The sequence below is a fragment of the Triturus cristatus genome, chromosome 1_2 (assembly GCF_964204655.1).
Source record: "Triturus cristatus chromosome 1_2, aTriCri1.1, whole genome shotgun sequence".
NCBI lineage: Eukaryota > Metazoa > Chordata > Amphibia > Caudata > Salamandridae > Triturus > Triturus cristatus.
This window is the reverse complement of record NC_140580.1, coordinates 1,118,476,450-1,118,491,981: the sequence shown is the minus strand read 5'-3', so window position 1 is coordinate 1,118,491,981 and position 15,532 is coordinate 1,118,476,450.

Below are 15,532 nucleotides of genomic sequence, written 5' to 3'. Positions count from 1 at the left end.
CCGCCTCCTGGTACTTGGTGTTGTCTCTGATGCAGGCTGTGAGGTTTGCCTGGGATGTTCTGATGCCTGCTTTTGGTACTGGCTCCACTTGTGATACAGGTGTCAAACTTTATACTGGTGAGTATGAGCAAAACTACAACTTCTGCATTTCAACGTATGTGTGGCAATACCGCATGATGAACTCTTGCGTGTGTCGGTGAATCTGATACAGGACAACTCCCACAGCCCTTGATTCCACCTGGTAGTACTGATATCGCAGCCAGCACCAGGACACAAAGGAGACTGGACTCAGTAAATGTTTACCTGCCCAGCTTCTACTGGAGACCCTCTATATGTAGGTGCAGGGAGATGTACACCCTGACCCGAGGTCAGTTAGTGGACAGTTTCCCATCACATCTCGATAGCATTAGGTCTGTGGTGCAAATTCTTTGGCAGAGATTTCCAAAGAGTGTCTCCTCTTACTAGGAATCATCGGTCACCTATGGAAAGGCATTTGAAGCAGGGCAGACGAAGAATCTTCTTATGCCCTTGACCCCTTGCTGGGGCTTCCTATGCCTCCCGGTTCATTATAACTTTCAGGTTCTTCCTTATGGGGCAGAACCAACACTGTAGATTCACAGCCCCCCCTGCCCCTCTCTTTCTGTCTTTCGCACGCCGGCTTCTTGCGATCAAATCCTGCAACTCCCTTCGCCCAGCCTCGCTGTAAAACCCTCGTTCTTCACACGGCCGGGGAGGGGGGGAGGGGGAGGGGGGGGATGCGGGCGTTCCTGACTTACAAGACTCTGCAATAGACACTTTCGGAAACATAAGTCTGGCCATCAGTTCTCACATCCGCTTTCGAGTGAAAGTGAATCGAGTCTCTCCTGCATCTCAGAATGAAAGCGTTGCACGAGCTCACGATTCTACACGGGGTCCTGGGGACCGAGAGTGAAGGGTGGGATACAGGGGCGCTGCAGCCAGGGGTCGTCGCGCACCTTGTAAAAGAGAGTCTTGTCCTGTGAGCATGTTTTTTAAGGCATGGGGAGATATGCCCAGAATCACAGGATGTTGAGCCGATGAGGAGACTCGAACCTGGATCCACAGCTCCAGAGTCAGCATTACGCCACATCCTCTCTCGCTGCTGGAGGACTTAGCCTGTCCCTAATAATAACAAGTATTGGCAAAGCCAATAGGTCTCGACTATGCAAGAGCTACTGGCTTTGCCTTTGTTTTTAGCCATGTTGTACACTAGCGTGACTGCTGTTCAGCATGGCCAAACGTTGGTGGGGTAGACGCATGGAGGCATGGAGTGTCATAGAGTGGAGTGGCGTAGAGAGGAGTGGTGTGGCGTAGAGTGTCATGAAGTGGCATAGAGTGTCATGGAGTATCATGGAGTGGAGTGGCGTAGAGTGTCATGGAGTGGCCTAGAGTCTCATGGATTATCGTGGAGTGGCGTAGAGTGTCATGGAGTGGCTTAGAGTGTCATGGAGTGGCCTAGAGTGTCATGGAGTATCGGGGAGTGGAGTGGCGTAGAGTGTCATGGAGTATCGGGGAGTGGAGTAGCGTAGAGTGTCTTGGAGTGGCATAGAGTGTCATGGAGTGGAGTGGTGTTGAGTGTCATGTAGTGTCATGGAGGGAGTAGTGTGTCGTAGAGTGGAGTAGAATGGAAGAGAGTGGAGAGGTGTAGGGTGGAGAAGAGTTTGGTGAAGTGGCATAAAGTGGAGTACAGTGTTGCAGAGAGGAGTGGCATGGAGTGGCATAAAGTGGCGTAGAGCGGAGAGGTGCAGAGTGGAGTAGAGTGTCATACAGTGGAGTAGAGTGGAGTAAAGTGTTGTAGAGTGACATAGAGGAGTGGCATATAGTGGAGTGGCATAGAGTGTCATAGAGTGGAGTGGCATAGAGTGGAGTGGCATAGAGTGGAGTAGTGGAGTAGAATGGACTAAAGTGGAGTAGTGTATCATAGAGCGGTGTGGAGTGCCGTAGAGGAGTTGTGTAGAGTGTCGTAAAGTGTAGTAAAGTGTCATAAATAGGCATAGAGTGGAATAGGGTGTTGTAGAGTGGAGTGGCATAGAGTGGAGTAGAGTGTTGTAGAGTGGAGGGGTATGGAGTGCTGTAGAGTGGAGTAGAGTGTCATATACCTGAGTGGCAGTGAGAGGAGTGGCGTAGAGTGGAGTAGAGTGGAGCAAAGTGTTGTAGAGTGGAGTAGAGTGGAGTGCCGTAGAGTGGAGTGGTGTGGCAGAGAGTGAAGTAAAGTGTGAAAGAGTGGAGTGGAGTAAAGTGTAGTAAAGTGTCATGTCATAGAGTGGAGTGGCGTAGAGTGCCGTGGCATATAGAGGAGGTGCTTAGAGTGGAGGGGCATGGAGTAGAATGTCGTGTCATAGAGTGGAGTGGCATAGAGCAGAGTGGCTTAAAGTGGAGTGGCATGCCGTAGAGTGGATTGGCATGTTGTAGAGTGGTGTGGCGTAGAATATCATAGAGTGGAGGGGAGTAGATGAATTGGTCTAGAGTGGAGTGGGGTAGTGTGGAGTATGCATGGTGTGGTAGAGGACTGCCATAACAGATAACACATTTTCAATTGAAAAGACCATTACATTTGCACAGACGTACTGTTTTACTGAGAATACTATACAGCGCACAAACAATAATATGTGGAAATGGCATCAACTAGTGTATTGATTTGTTTTGATCGTATTCAAATATTTGTTTCCACTACACTTCACAATTACAAAACATATGCTTCATTTGTGCTTTCCTAATTCTGATATATTCTGAAATATCATCACAGTTCATTTTCAGACATCTACATTTTATTATGTGCTAGAAAAAAGCCATTCCTTTCACAACTCTGGTGGGCAGCAATATTATCACATAAAGCCTCTCACTTTGAAGTCAGAGAAAGAAAAGTACACACCAAGCTCCCTTGGAAGACAGAGCCAGACATTTGACCCCTGTCTTTGAATACACAGCAAATGTGACAAAATAAGAACAAAATTAAAAGGCCTGTTTACAAAAAGAGAGCACTCGTGGAACAATATAGTAAACAGGTTATGCTCCATGGGAGGGGCTAACTTAATCTTAACAACCTAAAATAAATAAAGCTACTAAAAAGAAAGAAAGAAACTGTGAGTACAAATACAATGCCAATGGTAAGCAATGAGCAGAGTGCATTCCCATGGGAAGCTTTCAGAATGTCCCCAAGATGTCTTTAGCAAAGCAGGCAGCTGTCTGGTAGGCTTCGACCAAGTGATATTCCAACCTTTTTTGTTCTGATGTTATCCATGTCCATTTGATTTTACTTAACTTATATATAATGTACTCACTTCAAGGTATTTAAGCCAAGCCCTATACCATTGGTCGGGTATTCTGTCATTCACATATTTCTTCCGCCCACTGCAGCATCTTTCACAAAAAGCGCATCCACACACAAAGTAGTTCCCTTCCATACAAGGGACTACTATGGCAAGGTGTGCTTTTTGAGACCAAAAAATATTGATGCCTTTAGTCAAATTTTGTTTTTAAATGGTATAGGCCCGCAAATTCCCCAAAAGTTAAAGTTTACAAAAACTCTGACCAGAGCCACTGGAATCATGCTGCAGGAGAGAACCAAAGAGCAAACGGGGTTTGACTAAACTAAGCATGAAGAAAAGGCAGAATATGTGGCATAATGCGATCCATATTATGATGTTATTGCCTCATTATTTTGTCATTATTAAACATGTTAACACTATGCGGGCAAAGATTTAATCTCTTAACTACCAGTTTGACATCCAAATACAGCAATGAGCAACAGAAAGTTGACCAGTCAATCTTTACGAAGGGCCTTCCATTGCGTGGCAGTGCATGTTGCCGCATTTTTAGTTACATTTGATCCATTTGAGATAGAAATTTGTTGTTAAAATCTGCAGATTATGTATCAGATTATGGATTATGTGCAAATGCAGCAAATTCATAATTTTGCAGAAAATGCCCTGGCCACAACATTGCATCATTCAAATTGTCCTGACTATGGTAGAGCAATACAAGCACTGATAAAGACAAAAGGCTGTCAGCCAATGCCCAAACCTATTGGCTTTGCCAAAAATCATTTTGTAATTTGGCGCTGGCTTGTGGTGGTGGTGTAAAACTGACGTTTTACGGAAGCCTATGAGACTGAATCTGCGGTATGTTTGCGCTTCATTTTCTCGGTACCACATGTGTACATTTTGAAAAACCAGAGACAGAGAAGAGACAGAGAAGAGCCCCCTTGACCCAGGAAAACATCTTAGCTGGTAGGGCAGGTGTATTCCCAATAATAACTTGGACGGTTCTATTTTTCAAGATCTCGATACACAAGAGACACCCAGTCATGTTAAGCAGTGTTGCGATTCCTGCGATCCTTGACATTAAAAGTCGCAGGCAAATCAACTTCTTACTGCTAGGTCAAGCTAACCAAATATGGATCCAGTCCAGATTGAAAGAGGTGCATCAGTTCTGGGGTGTCCAACCTTAGTCCAGGAGCGCCAGATACATTTCAGGACTTACAGATATCCACATCCAAAAGCATTTGCACTGCATGGTTTCTAATGCAATCATTTACAAAGGCAATGGCTACCTTAAAAATCTGTCATGGATTTGGACTTTGTAGACCTATATTTCGATAGACAGGCCTGATTTAAGTGTTCAGAGAGCCAGAAGGCCTAGTGATGGCCACGGACTAAAAAGTGCAACGTTATGGAGGAAAGGAAAAGGAAGTACATTGACAGCAGAATGAAGTTCCCCAGGACTTCTAGGGGGGCTTTAGAGTTAAAAATAAACTAGTATTCACACCAATAATTTTCAGTTCTATTACGGACTTGGAGGCGAGGATTCAGCTTCTCTTCCTTTACTGCATTTTTTTACAGCAGCCAATGAAAACAACTTTAAGTCATAAACTTAATTTCCCAAGAGCTCCTTCCATAACACAATTACAGCCCATGTGCCCCTTAAAATATGATAAGCACCTACTTGACTGCCTCTTTCTTTGCGAACTGTCAGTCCATAAAACCTTCACAAACATGTGGCCAAACGTCTTCTTGGCCAATGCCAATGTCATTGCTCATCGCCAGCCAGCAGAACTTGTCCAACAGGGACCATAACCTCGTACTTCAGCATGTAGAGCAAATCATCCAAGGCCACGAGCGTGAACACCTTTACTCCTCCTTCTGATCTGAGCCTGCAATTAAACAGAGAACTAGTAATATTCCATAGTGGGAAGAAGTGTGGCGCTGCGGCCAGGGCGACTGACACTGGAATCTGGGGATCACGGTTCGATCCCCGGTGCAGACGGTAGATTAGCCCAGCACCATGTGACTCTGGGCAATAGCTTGCTTAATCTTCCTGACGGCCCCCAGCGCCTAGAGACCCTTACGGGTGATTGTTCGAACTTTACAAATGTGGATATTATTATAGTCACTATTCCTGTACCATATGGGTGGGTGTACACTGAAACAACTTCTCTCAAATACAATAGCCATTTCAAATTATTGCAGCAAACCAGAATGCAAACACTGATTGAAAAAGACCGATTAATTCTACATTGTACCCAAACTGGGTGGGATAATTCTTGCCTTTACTAGAATTGAATTTCTTGGGCGCGAATGTTAGCAAATATTTAATTCTATGTCAGAACTGGAGGCTCAGATTATGCTAGTTTAAAGGTTATTCACCACCACAGAAGCACCTGCCACAATAGCTTTATAATAAAACTGTTTAAAGGTTGAGTACAATGACCAATCAGACGACCTTAGATGTCCTGAAAAGTAGAACCCAAGGAGAATGCCCTTGAGGCCATTGCTCCTGTAGCAGAATGAGCCCACAAAGTTCTGGATATCAATTCCAGCCTCTGCCATCACACCCCTTAGCCAACTTGCTATGGTGGCCATGTAAACCAGCTTAAAGGGGTTCTGCAAAGAAATAAACGATTGTCCATTTAGGTCTGCCCTTAACTTGGTACAATCCTCATACACCTTCAAACATTTAATTCTAACATATCGGTTTCGCACTCTAGAGACTGGAAATGAGTGGTAAATAACTGCTATTAGTGTCCAAATTTCAAACACAGAATCCGATCTTCCCAGAAAGCAAATCAGTAGTCCGTGCAATTTGATTGTAGTCAAAGACTCCTTTTATTCTTTTATTCTTTCAGAAAGTTTCATAAAAACACTTCACACAATAGACAAGACTGCCGACGCGTTTCGTTCCCTTGGGACTTCTTCAGGGCTAAAATATATACAAACAAGACACTATTTACCACATGAATATTGATTAAAAACAAAGCATACAAAATCAAATGAACCAGACAAAGTATTGTACACCTAATCATATGTTTTGTCCCAGGCCTGAACGTATCCTCAGGATCAAATCGATGCTCTAGTGGTCCACCTCTCAACAGCCCCAAGTCTGGATACAAATAATGTGCAGACTAAAGGGTGGTTAAGCGGGGGAAGGGAAGGATAGGGACAGCAGGGAGGGAGACCTGTATGAGACACAAAGATAAACAATGGTTATTACAAGAACCTTACACCTCTTCTCCCTCTCTCTCTCTATTGTTCTCTAGTACCCATACTTCCACTAACCTGTAAAGGAAAATAACGATGACCAGCCAACAGGGTTGCTGAGCGTGAATCCTCTATGCCTGTGGGAGGCTTAGTACGTGAGGGAAAACCTTGGCTCTGTCAGTCACCCATGTGGAAATGAAAGGATATCACAAACAATGTGTTTTTTGGCTGCGATAGTCAAAAGGAGGCAAGCAGTACAGCGAAGCACACAATGATTAACTGTAATAGTTTGCCAACATCAGCTGGAAGAAACAGGTGCACTTTCAGTAGAGTTAAAACATAAGTCCAAAGATGGAAGGTGCACTCATTGTGTTTGGACACATTAAATCAAATAGTCCAAATGGTATAGTATTTCTCTTCTTTTTATTCTTAATATTCTTTTTATTTCGATGATTCAGACACGAACAATGTACAGCCAACGCATTTCGTTCCGTACAGGAACTTCATCAGGGCTGCAATAATCACAAACATAAAGAACAACACTTAAAAGGACATCTATATGTGACAATCATAAAAACAAACATGTAATATATAACTACTCAATCTTTAGAGAAAATGGCACAGAAAAAAGGGAGAATTTCGCGTTTTTTTTGCCGCGAGATGGAAGGGAATTATGTAAAACACGAGTACAGACTTTTAAAGATGTTTTGATTTGGAGAGAGAACACCACATGTCACGATACCCCCGAAGAAGGGTTCGTCCCGAAATGCATTGGGTGTTTTCCAATAAAGCGTGACATGTGGAAACATGCATCAATCCTGTGCTTATTTGAATAACACTGAAACGCAAGAAAAATGAGTAAAATGAATTGAAGAAAATCAATGATTAAAGAGGATTAATTTGAATGGACAAAATTGTGGAATAAGTGAAGAGTTTCATGGATTTAATTCATTGGATTCGTTTTGAAGAATAATGGCTGTGCAGCTTGATGGGGATCGTAATGTGGTGCCCTTGTGTTTTTACAGAAAAAAGGGAGACATACATATAAAAACCCCTAGACATATGGATAAATACAAATACATAATATCCACAAAAAGAAAAAAAGAAAAAAATCATTGCAACAACAAATAATTTAACATATAATTCAGACAACTGGACAGCATTCAATCTTAAGAGACAACATGTGTACGAATGATACAAGTATCATATATAACTAACAATAAGTATAAAGAAGAAAAAAAAAAAGGAAAAAAAGCAGAAGGAGTGGGAGAAAAGCAAAAGAAATTATATGATTTAAAGTAAACATGAGAAAATATATAGGTAAGAATAGGGTCTAAAAAGTCAAAAGTCACAGTGTGCACAACTATATTAGAAGAAATATATCTAAACAAATAAGTACTGTAACCAAGTCTTTAATATCATTTGGTATTGTCACCCTCATCCAAAGCGATGAGTAGTGCAATCTCTCAGGTAAAAAAACACAGTGATTAGTATAAAACCCAATCTACAAAAAATCCACTGATATCTCACCTCTTTCAAAGAGAGTAGAATATAGATAAAATACTACTAGGGCGGTATGTGCTCCTTTATAACTCGTTGCGTCTCAAACAGAATTAATAAGCCATAGGAAGATTATTTCATTCCTATCTAAGAATAAAACACATTATCAAAAGAGAATAAAGGATATCTAGGCGAAGATTATCCCTAGATAGAAACAGGTTTTCAGACGCACAAATGAACCAGTAAGCTCACCTTGCGTATTGTCATCCCATATATCAATTGATACACAATGGACCCTCATGCGATCCAAATGATGAGATACATTAAAAATAGCAATATTCCTAAAGGACGTGCAGTATAGGCCTGTGTGAACACAATAGTTAATATCAATGAAAAGAGATTTTCATAATTACAGCATTAGAGGTACAGGTCATATATTACCCCCAGCAAAGCGTATAAAATCACAAGTAATCAAAACTCATATTGAGTGGTAATTTTACAAACAACGTAAAAGCCCAATAATTAGTTTGCGAGTCATGTCTGTTGTATTTAAAACATTGCAAATTGCACGGAGAGATGGGGACGCTACGTTAACCTCATCCGTAACGTAAATCTAGATGTTATTAGCCCCATACCCAACCACTCCAAGGACCCACACGCAGCAGCGTTAATAGTGTTTTAAAAAAGGCGTAGTAAGGAAGAGTTATGAGGACCTCAGAGTAATGGGGGCATCGCATAGGCCATATCCGCAACATTATTCTAAGTTGCATTAACCCCATATACAAAACTCCAAGGACCTACATACAATACAGCACAGACAAGAAACCCAGATAACGGACATCAAACACCCACGCCCGTATGCGTAGGGCTTAAGGAACAATTAATCCCCATAAAGGTATCCACAAGAGTGCTTAAGCGTGAATAAAGCGAAAACCTTCTACCTTGTATCCGGCGTTTGGTCTAAGCAGGGTAGCTGTAAAGTATCAACTGGCCAGGCGCAGGGACTTCCTATTTAAAGTCTCCATCTGGCATCCCGGGTCCCGACATTGAATATAGTCACGTGAGAATCATGTCACGTGAGTTAGCGCTATGTGCTCAAAATCAAAAAAGGACGTACAATTCATGTGTGGCGGCCATATAATAGTGGCTATTCATAGATTGAAAGAAACAGGGCAGTGATGTCCTAAACACCATAGTTAGTAGTAGCCTTAATATACGATATTCATTTCAATTATAAAGTCGCGCACCAAATCGTACCACAAATCGCGAGTTAAAATTTTTTTAAATAGTACTCAGACGGAAGATTTCGCAAACTGCCACCATGTAGCAGATGATTTCCATATGGGAGTTAGAAACGGACATGTGACGCATGAATCGCGGCCATATTGTAGTGGTCATTCGTAGATTGGAAAAACAGGGCAGTGATGTCCTAAACACCACATTTATTTGTAGCCTTTGTAAGCAGTATTAATTTCAATTCTAAAGTCGCGCACCAAATCGTACCAAAAAGCGCGAGTTGAGGAAATTAAATTAGTAGTCAAACAGAGAGTTTCGCAAATCGCCACCATGTAACAGATGGTTTCCATATGGGAATTAAAAACAACAACACTCGCCCTAAATCATGCCATATTTAGATTTTTAGGTAAATTTCAGTACAGGGCAATGATATGATGCCAAATAATAATAGTCAAGGTAGGCTTAATGATGAAACAAACCTAAAGAGTACCCTCGTGTCACCACATTATGGAAGGCCCATTGGTGAGCCTTAGACAGAATCCACCACATAAATCATAATGGCGAAGTCTAGTATATAATCAAGGCAATAGTGTGATATATGAAAGTGTGTTTCAGTATAACAGTCACATGTATATGAGCCATTTTATATTTTGTTTCTTATTTTTATATGGTATATCGGAAACAAAAGAAAACAGGCAGCAAGATAAAGAGGAGACAGAAAAAAGGCGTAATGATGTAAAGAAATATGTATGAAAACACAAACATGCTGACAAATATCATTAACATGTTCAGGAACAGCATCATGTATTGAAATGGCAAACAACTTATAAGATAGGGAAACCTCTCATGAATCGTTACAGAAAATAGTGTAATTCCCTATCCGTATTGTGTCCCCTCAGAGTCGCCTGGAGACGACAGATCCATTTAGCCTCTCGTTGTCTTACCAAAAGTTCCCGATTCCCACCCCTGTCTCCACAGGGAACATGGTCAATCCCATGAAACCAAAAACCATTGTTGTTGGGATGTGTTTTCCTATAGTGATCAGTGAGGGGGTATCGACTGTCACTGTTGATGATGTTCCTGCAACCGAACCTTTAGAGGACGGACAGTACTGCCCACATAGATTAAACCACAATCACATCCCAAGTCATATATCACATGGGTTGTGTTGCAGTTTATAAAGTGGTCAATCTTGAAAGATTTAGAGTTATTGTAAGAGAAGGTACTTGTTTTGTTGCGTCCAAAAGGGCACATGTTACATGAGCCACATATATAGAAGCCCATAGGTCTTGATGGCAGCCAAGTTGTGATTCCCTGTTTGTTCTTTACATAACTAGGGCATAATGTTTCCCGTAATGTTCTTCCTTTACGATATGTGAGCATGGGAATGTCAGTAATGCTTTTTCTTAAACCGGGTACCTCCAAGAGTAAGTCCCAATTCTTTTTTAGGATGTTTCTAACCCTACCACTGTTCATGTTGTACTTAGTAATAAGGCTTACTGGCCTTTCTCGGATATTCTCCTTCCTTTTTGAAAGCCTCTCTTTTAGGGTCTCTTCCCTCGTTAGGCGATTTGCCTTACTGAGGGCTTTGGAGAGAATTCCCTGTGTATATCCCCTTTTTAGAAACCTTTGTTCACATTCATCAAGGTTCCTATGATATGTGTCGTCCTGGCTACAATTTCTACGGATTCTAGTCATTTCCCCAAAGGGGATGTTATTAATGACAGAGCAAGAATGGGCACTCGTGGCATGAAGAACCCCATTGCAGGCCGTCTCTTTCCTGTATTGGGTACTTTCTACCAATTGGTCATGAACGTAAAAATGAATATCCAAAAAGTTTATCTTTTCCTTATTACATTCCATAGTGAATCTAACATTGAAACTATTGGAATTTAGATAAAGAAGATATTGCTGCAACTGTTCCCTAGTTCCAGACCAAAGGCATATAATGTCATCTATGTACCTCCCCCAGTACATGATGTAATTTGTCCAGGGGGAGGCACATTTGCCCTAGGCGAACTCCCTCTCAAACCAGCCCATAAATAGGCAGGCATAAGAGGGAGCAAACCTGGAGCCCATCGCGGTACCAAGTATTTGTTGGTACCAGCATCTGTCATGCAAAAAGAAATTGTTGTTCAGGATCATGGTAATCATCTCAATGATCATTTCATTGAATTGATAAAGACTGGCACTCTCCTTGTCGAGAAAGGTCCTCACAGCACGTACTCCAAAATCATTGGCAATACAAGTGTATAGACCTACAACATCCAGGGTCACAAACATCAGGTCTTCAGACCATTGAAAATCCTTAAGTTTAACAAGTATGTCCTTACTGTCCCTAATAAAGGACGGAAGGTTCATAACAAATTTTTGGAGCCTGATGTCTACAAATTCCGCAATCTTTTCAGTAGGGGACCCCACCCCTGAGATGATAGGGCGGCCAGGGGGGAACAAGCCCCCCTTGTGTACTTTAGGCAATACATAGATACACGGATATGTGGGACAGAATACTCTGAGATATTTGAGTTCTTCCTCTGTTAAGAGTCCCAAATCCTTCCACTCACTCAGTTTGAAATTTACTAGTTGCTGTAGTCCTGGAATAGGATTTGACAGTAGCTTACGATAACATAATGTGTCATTCAATTGACGATCTATTTCCGACATGTAATCCCAAACATTCATGACCACAACGTTTCCGCCCTTATCCGCCTCCCTTATTACGATGTCATTATCCTCCCTTAGTCTGGTCAGGGCTCTTCTCTCTTTGGCAGTAATGTTGTGGTTAGCGGGGTACAAATATCTCCTAGTGGATTCCATCTTATGAAGGTCTTTGGTGACTCTTTCGTAGAATATGTCAATGTTCCTATGATAGTTGGTAGTAGGAACAAATTTAGACTTAACCATTAAGCCACTGTCAACTGTCGAGGTTTGATCTATGTTCAATTCATTCAGAAGTGCAGGCATTTCAAAGTTAACATCTTCCTCAATACTTAACAACATTTGAACATTGCGTATCTCCCCAATCGTCTGTGGTGTGTCGCATCTTATCTTTTGGCGTTCACATGCAACACTCAAATGTTGAGAAAAAAAGTCACGTAATTTAAGTAATCTTACAAATTTGTGCAGGTCGATGTGTACATCAATCGGGTCCCCACTCTGTGATGGACAAAAATTCAACCCTTTACTCAAGACTGATATTTCCTCTTTATCAAGTATTTTATTGGATAAGTTTACAATTTTTAGATCACTTTCCACAATTTTATTGTCAATTGTTACCATATAGTTCGTAGGGTCAGAAATCATCACTTGTTCATCTTGCTCACTTGTCCCCTTCCTTTGCTTGTACCTGCCCTTGCTCCTCCTACCTCCCCTGCGGGTTTTGGCTGTTCTCTTTTCTGTTGGAGCCTGCTGCTTATCCTCAGTTTTGCGAGCTCCTTCTGAAAATAATAAAAAAAAATAATAAAAAACATTTATTGAGCGCATGGCTGCACAGCTGTGTATCCCCGCGCTGATTGCTGAAAAATCTCATCCGCGACAACAGGACGGGAAGGGGCCAGAGTTATTGAGGAAAGAGGTGTGTTTTCAAGTTCGCTCTGAAAAGGGTTTCAGAGGGTTCCATTCTTAAATGAATCGGAAGAGCGTTCCAGAGTTTCACTCCTAGAAAACTAAAGGAGCGGCCACCGATTTTAGCTTTTTGAACGCGGGGTAGTTTGAAAAGGGACATTCCTGAAGACCTCAGATGACGAGTAGGGCGATGGATGGTCATGAGGCTTCTTAGGTATGAGGGGCCCTTGTTGTGGGCTATCCTGTGAACATAGCACAGGCTCTTGAATTTTATTCTTTCCCTTACGGGGAGCCAGTGCAATTTGGACAGTGCAGTCTTGGCCGAGATTCTTTTCGGAAGGCCTAGTACCACCCGAGCGGCTGCATTTTGTACACATTGCAGCTGGTGAAGAAGTTTTTGGTTAATGCCCAGAAGGAGGGCATTCCCATAATCCAGGTGCGGTGTGATAAGAGCATGTACAATGGTTTTCCTGGCTGTAATAGGTATAAGGTCAATGATTTTTCTAAGGATTCTTAGTGTTCCGATGCATTTGCCAATGATCTTGTGGACTTGGGATTTACCTGAAAGATCCGAGTCGATCATGATCCCGAGGTTCTTGACTTTCTCAACCGGTTGAGGACATTCGCCAAGCGATGTAGGCCACCATGCTTGAGACCAAAGGGAGGTGTTGTTCCCAATCACAAGCACCTCAGTTTTGTCACCATTTAGCCGGAGGCAATTACTGTCCATCCACCTAGCGACAGCAGTCATGCACTCCGAGAAGTTTGAGGCATACTTGTCAGTATCCGGAGTAAGCTTGAACATGAGCTGCGTATCATCGGCGTAGCTAACTATGCCCACGCCGAAGTTCTCTATGATTTGAGCCAGGGGTTCCATATAGATGTTAAACAAAGTAGGGCTCAAGCTAGAGCCCTGTGGAACCCCATAACTCACGGTCCGCGAGGATGATTTAAAAGGCGGGCAGTGAAGCTGGAAAGTTCTGTTGGAGAGAAAGGATTTAATCCACTCCAGTGCGCCGTCTTTTACTCCAATGTCAGAGAGTCGGGACAAGAGCGTGGCATGTAGCACCGTATCGAAAGCGGCGCTTAAGTCCAGCATGACCAGCGCTGCAGTTTCACCCTCGTCCACCGTCTTGCGGATAAATTCCATGGAATACAAGACAGCAGTTTCCGTGGAGTATTTGGGTCTAAAGCCGGATTGGGTGGGATGGAGGATGTTTTCTTGCTCTAAATACGCCATGAGTTGGGAGTTCACTATTTTTTCTATTATTTTGGCGCAAAGAGGCAATAGAGATATTGGTCTGAGGTTTTGAAAGTGAGTAATAGGAGTGTTCGGTTTTTTTTTCAGGGGGATGACTTGGGCGTTTTTCCAAGCCTCAGGGACGTGACATTCTTTGAAGGATAGGGTGATGAGATGGCATATTTGATCCATGAGAGTACTGTCCATGATGTCTTTGCATATGTCTAATGGACACACATCGTTTGGGGAGCCTGAGTGGATACTGTTGATTATGCTAGACAGTTTTGCTTTGTCCGGAGTGAAGAAATGGGTAAGAGTGGATTTATGAGGGCGGGGAGGTATCGTACCCAGAGTGGGGGGAGCGGAGAAAGTAGCGTGAATTTTGTCTACTTTGTTGACAAAGAAATCAGCAATTTCTTCACATAACTCATCAGAGTATGTGTCTTGCGTATCCAGGCTCGATGTGTCTGTTAGTTGTCTATAAATCTGAAACAGTTCTTTAGAGGGATTTATAGACTGTTCAATTCTATTTTGGTAAAAGAGACTTTTTTCCTTTCTTATAAGTCTCTGATAGGCCTTTAATTCACGTTTGTAGTTTTCCTTCAGTTCCGTGGAGTAGTTCTTTCTCCAATTTCTTTCAATCCCTTTGCACCGGGCTTTAGCTGCCTTTAATTTTTCTGAAAACCACGGTTCAGATTTTGTTCGCCTGGCTGGGGGTTTGCAAGTCCAGGGGGCGATTTTATCAAGTGCCTTACCCAACCAGAGTTCGTAAGAATTCCAGGTGTCTTGAAGGGATAGACCTTGGGGGGGGGGGTGAATTTTTAATTCGTCAGAGAGGCGTTCTGGGGTATAGTTTTTCCAATTTCGACGTTTGGCATATACAGGTTTGTGGGCATTATCCTTAATCCTGGTCTTGGGTATATTGAACGTGATCATGTGGTGGTCTGACCATATGATAGGGACCGGAGGTTGTATATTAATGCCTTCGCAAGTCGCGAAAATGGGATCGAGGAGGTGGCCCTGTTTATGTGTGGGTGAAGTGGAAAGCAAAGTGATCCCCAGAGCGTGCAAGGCTGTCTTAAGGAGTTGAGCTTCCTTGGCAAGTAGATCTTCAAAATGGAGATTCAGGTCGCCTAGTATCATGAAGTTGTTATATTTGATAGCTAGTTGCGTCGCAATTTCAATTAGTTGGTTGCAGAAAGGAGTAGCATTGCCAGGGGGCCGATAAATAAGAAGCCCAGTTATGGACATGTTAGGGGTCACTTTAATGGTGAAAATGCCGCATTCGCTATTAGTGATGCCTTTGTGAGTGAGGGTGCACTCCAGTTCTTTTTTGAAGATCATTGCAAGGCCACCACCGCGCTGTATCGGCCTGTCAATTCTCAGTAGGCTGTAGCTAAGAGAGACAGCCTCGAGTATGTCTGGAGATGAAGATTCTTCTAGCCAGGTTTCTGTTAGAAACAATATATCGAAGTCATTATGAAGTAGAAGGTCGCGA